This window comes from Passer domesticus, chromosome 5 (genome assembly GCF_036417665.1).
Source record: "Passer domesticus isolate bPasDom1 chromosome 5, bPasDom1.hap1, whole genome shotgun sequence".
NCBI classification, from domain to species: Eukaryota; Metazoa; Chordata; class Aves; order Passeriformes; family Passeridae; genus Passer; species Passer domesticus.
Window position 1 is genome coordinate 79,118,195 of NC_087478.1, and position 5,506 is coordinate 79,123,700.

General features: G+C 42.6%; 1 protein-coding gene across 1 annotated transcript in view; it reads right to left on the bottom strand.

Moving 5' to 3' along the window:
• The window catches only part of RERG (RAS like estrogen regulated growth inhibitor), a 95,138-nt gene that overhangs the window by 64,047 nt on the left and 25,585 nt on the right, over window positions 1-5,506 (bottom strand). The gene's annotated exons all lie outside the window — the stretch shown is intronic.

The following is a 5,506-nucleotide window of genomic DNA, read 5'->3' on the forward strand; positions in this document are numbered from 1 at the left end:
AGGGTGAGCTGCCTCCTCCACAGCCAGCTGGGATGTTTACCCAGCCTAGAAAGAAGGAACAGTAATTAATTACCCAGCGTAGAAAGAAGGAACAATAATTACCCAGCCTAGAAAGAAGGAACAGTAATTGCCATCACACAGAACACGAAGGATGGGTGGAGAAGATATTTCCAGTTTTGCCCACAGCCCCTCCTGGCAGTATCACTACCATGAGTACTCCCAAAATGTGATGGTATCCCCATGGATGAGTGGTCCCTGCACAACACTCACACGGCCACAATCATCCCAAGGGTTAATTTTGTCAATCAGGGAGGCACTGGAATACCAGTGATGTTTTTGCCAACCAAAAGGAGGGAATGGATGTATGTTTTTTCCTGAAGTCATTATTTATTTCTTTTGGCCAACAGTGAGTTCCGTTTGCTCTCCTGGGCACCTTCACCACAACATCAGCCTGGATCACCTGCATGGCACAACAGGTTTAGCTCATGAAGAGGAACTGTCTTTATGTGTTTTGTTACATGGTGTTATTTAGAGAACCAGACCTCTCTTGGTTGCTATGGTCCATCACACCTTTAATCTAGTCTTTATTTTGCCACTGCCAGATTGCACAGTTAGACAGCAGGGCAGCTTTCCTGTTTGCTTAGCTGCAACCACTGCACTTCAATGTTTACTAGCATGGTTGAAAAAAATTCCAGAAGGGGCTGGTTTGGGGTTTTTTACTGGGTTTTTTTGTTGTTATATAATTTTTTTCCCATTAGCATTTGTTTATTTGTCAAAGTTGAAACATTTTGAAGAGATGGTTTGGTTTTGACAGTTTTTCTTCACAACCCAGGAAGCTTTGGGATCACTCAGCACAAAGGCTGGGTTTCTTAGGGCTCCTGGCATTGCACTGCCTGTGGGGAAGAGAGCCAAGATGTCTGCTTCAGAGCCCTAGTCCCATGTCTTTTTATACAGGATTTAAAAACATGTCTCTAGTTGGAATATTACCAAAATTCAAGCCATCTAAATTTTCTTTTAAGCAAAACCACCTTTCAATGCAGAACTGCAATATTTATGCACTTAACACCATTGCCAGAGGCACAGAAGTCCAAAGCAGTGCTATTTGGAATATTATCCAGCACCCACTTGTATTACAGACAATAATGCAGTGTCTTGCTAGAGGACACATGGAAGAGAAGTTCTCCTCTCATTGATTCATTGCCACCCAGATGACAAAGTCTAACTGGAAATGAATGCACCTTGCTGGATCTGGGACAGTTTCCAGACACTTCTCACTGGCTTTTCTGATCCAAATGCTCTCCAAATTTTAAGCAGACAAATTTTAATGATATTTTAAAATATCATTATTTTTAGGCCTCTCCAGCATCTTGTGTCTTAGAGCTTTGTGGCAGGCCTGGAGGTGGAGGAAACACTGCAAGCCCCTGTTCCATAAATGAGAGGGCTGGAAGCAGGAGGCTGCCAAAGATCACAGTGCAGAGCCAGGAGAGCAGGACAGATGGCCACCCTTGCAGGAGAGAGGAGCTGTGTTATTCCTGGCACCTCCATTCTGCCAGCCTCCACTCTAGAAGCTGGGATGGCTACAGGAGCCTGTCATTCTCTGTCCAGAAAAGTCACAGCTACTTTGTGCTGTGGAAAAGAATCCACGCTTTCCCCCTAGGCCGGATACATTTCAGGAGAAAGTGAAACAACTCGCTCTGACTGACAAGTGTGAAATGCTAGGAGCCAGTGCAGAACCCTGCTGAGAGCAGAGCTCCACATCCCTTTGTGCTCCTGCTGTGCCCCACAGGGATTTAGGGACTAAATATTTCTTTTCTCCTGCAGAAAGGACTCTAGTGTTTTCTCAGGAGATTGATAGTGTGTGATTCCATGCATCCCACAGGGTACAGAGAACTTCAGCATTCTAGGCTGTTACCACTTCCAGCATTTTGAGAACCAGTGAACACACTGTCTGCACAGCATCTGTTGCCATGGCCTACAAGCACTCATTTCCAGAAAGAAAAGCAGCTGTAGTAAAGTAAAAGCTGTAGTAAATACACAGCATATAGCTGCACACTACACTGGAAGTGCCACGGAAAGCAAATCAGCCACATCCATCTCTTCCATTACCTCCTGCCACCTGCACCCTAAAGAGTGGCCCAGTTTCACTGGAGAACTTCTTTCCCTCAAACTGCTGAGCCTGCACCTGCTTACTCAGTGAATTTGACTTACAAGCACAAAATTACTCTGGCATCTCCGGGTCTGTTTTCATTGCAGTTCACGGGCCATGAATAATTAACTACAGCTCTGCAACAGAGGCATCTGCCTTGGCACAGAAATTCAGGGCTGGGGCTGCAGCTGAATTCAGCACTTGAGAGTCATTTCAATGAAGTTCTGTAACTCTCTCTTTGGTTCACTTTGGGAATGTGACAAGTGATGGAGAACTGCACCCAGCCTCATCCTTTGTTGCTTCTTGCATTACAAATATGAATCAGTGTGGGAATGTTGAGCAGCACCAGTTTGTAAGTCTGATGTATTTTACTCTAGAGCTATTTTCTAGGCCTTATTTTGCCCTGGGAGATGATAATCTTTGCTCTTGGTCTGTGTTTGTACAGCACCTAACACAACCTGGCCAGGTGTGCTGAGAACTGAAGTGCTACAGCCATGGAAGGAACTCAGTCTGGGAGGAGCAACACTGAGGGAGTCCAGGTGTTTTTTAAATGTGGCTCCCAAGATTAAGCTCAGATGTCTAAAGGGGAGAGCTTACAATGACCAATTTCTACAGCCAGGGCTTTATATGCACTATCAGGGCACAATATGCTTCAGGTAGCTATTTGTCAAATCTGGATGCAGCTTGGTCAGTAAATAGTTAAAATAAGAGACAGATGGCTAAATACAGCAAGATGGAATGATGTTGGGGGAAAAAAAATGAAGTTTCCTTAGGAAACCAGGGCCACAAAGACAGCAGTGAAATGGAACTTTTGGATGCACATATTTTCTCATTCCAGATTTTTTTTGGTGACAGTTCACACTTTTCCAGAAGTACCTCCCTTTTTGCTTTTCCCTTGCTGATTAGACTCGTGCTTCTTGTGTAATTAAATGTGAACCTCCCAATTTCTCAGAGATAGAATTACAGTGTAAAATATAGTGGACTATAGGAAGTTACTGTGAGGTTAGAAGAGTAAACACAAAGCACATTTAAGATACTTTCTCACTAATATATACCATGACAGTACAGATGAATACTCCCATCTCAAATCAGACCTATTTCAGTCTTAGCACTCTGCTTAAACATTGTTGTGGGTTTTTTCCCCTCAACACTCCAGTTCAAGCAGAAGGAAAGAGTTCCACAAATCTCATTATAAAATGTATTCCTGCAAGACTTCCAAACTATTTTAGGACATTCTGAAACCTTAGAAAAATACAATCAAAACAGATTTTCTGTGTTCCTTCCTAACCAAGTTATGTGAAAGTTTGAGATACCATTCTAACAGCAAAGACCTCTTACACAAGAGAATAGTTTTACAATCAGATAGTTGCAAAACATTTCCTTTTTATTTCTTTTCTGTTGAAGAAACAGTGAGATTTATAAGCCATCTCCTTCCTCAGCATTTCAAAAGGTGAAATATGTTTGTATAGAGTGGAGCAGTATTGTGGCCTTGGTTCAGCACAACTCCTGGTGTAAGGATACAGGACAGAAACATTGCACAGGACATTTCTTGACCCTTTGTACAAAGGCTGTACACTGAGATACAAATGTAATTTTAAAAAAAAGCCATAGTGATGGGAAGACTACTTCATCTCCATCTTGGAAATGTTCCACCATTCCCATCTGCACAAAGGGAAAACAGGAATGAAACCATGAAAATTTATGAAAAACTGAAGCTGAATGCTGGCAAGTTTTCAATATATACTTCTCAAATCTGCAGCCCCCTGGGAATTCTGTGTAATTGGCTGATAGTGCCCATGTCCTGATATAACTTGTGTAGTGTTATAAAGAAAGGATTCCTCTTTACTCCGATGAAGTGCACAGTTTGATAAACTCTCCCAATGAACTCTCCTTCAGCTATTAAGAGCTGAAATATTGTGCTTTTTCTGGATAACTTGTAAGTTACACAGACATAAACATCACATCATTAGCAAAGCCAGTATCAAATGTAGCTGTAAATCATGAAAATAAAGCTTTTACTTACAGATCATGGCTTGTAACTTTGAAAATTTATGCTCAGACAAACAATTTTCCTCATCAAGACTGAATAATTAAACCATAGCTTTAAAAAGTGTCTTTCAGCACCACAGTAACTTCAGGGCTTGCTGATTTTCTTGGGATGTAGGAATGTACTCTGGGCTCTGGCTGACCACTCAGGTATATTATTCTAAATTTCAGTAGCTGGAAACAGGCTGCTGCACACATCAAAATTATGCATACTGTCTAAAAAAAATCTCTCCCAAATTGTTCCACACTCAGTTTTGCTGGCATTTCACTCCTTTAACGGGCTTGGATTGTGAAGTGTGACACGTTTATAGCATGGTGTCTTCTCTGTCCATCAGCTTCATTCCAGAGCCACCTGCCAAGCAGAGAGAGCAGCCAAGGAGCTTGCAGAGCCCCTGCTGAGAGCTCTGTCACCCTACCTGCCCTGTCACTTACATTGCTGGCCCCAGGGCAGCGGTTTCTCCACAGGGCAAAGCCCTGAAGGGAAATGCAGTCTGCTGGAACCTGTTGGATTGCACAGAGATTCCAACCCTTGTGTTTCTCCCACAGAAGACTGTGGGCTTTGGGTTTCTTTATGGATGTGGGAATCGGTGGTGTTGTAGAATTTTTTTTTAGATTGAAGTGAAATGTGGGGTTCAGTTAAATATGTGTCAACAGTTGGTTGACAAAGTTGTCAATGCAGAGTTCATGGTCCAGAAAAGAGGGGGAGATGTTGGAACCCTGGATGCTGAGAATTTTAAACTTCCTGTGCTGAAAGGCACAGACCCTCAAGAGAACACTGCATTTGCCCTGAGGCTGTGGAGAAGGCTTCCAAAATTGATTGATAACACTGGGATTTTGGGTGTGTAGTTTGAATTGGAGTGTGTGATATCACAGGGTGGAAAACTTAAGAGTGTAAGGTTTTACAGTATAGCAATATATGTAGACCAAGATGGAGGTTTCAGGGTAGTGACTGGTCCTTCTTCTTCACCTTCTCCTTCCTTCTTCTTCATGGGTTTGGGTGGTGTTGTGTAATTGGACAGAAAAGTCTACAGCGTGGACTTCGAGTAATCAGTTATTGCTTTAAAAGTGAAAATAATGTAGGTGTAATTTCTTAACTGGATAGTTGAGCCTTAAAAGAAGTTGTAACAAGAGATACTTGGCCATTTTGTGCCTTCTAATGACAGCAAACTCCCAGCTGCGAGGCTGTAACATTGATAAGAAATGATAAACACCTGAGCCTGAACGTGAGCTGTCCTCTCAAGTGCCTTCAATCCCAACCTCAACAGAGGTAGAAAAAGGAAACCCAAAACCAGCAGCAGTCTGTGGCTAATTGGG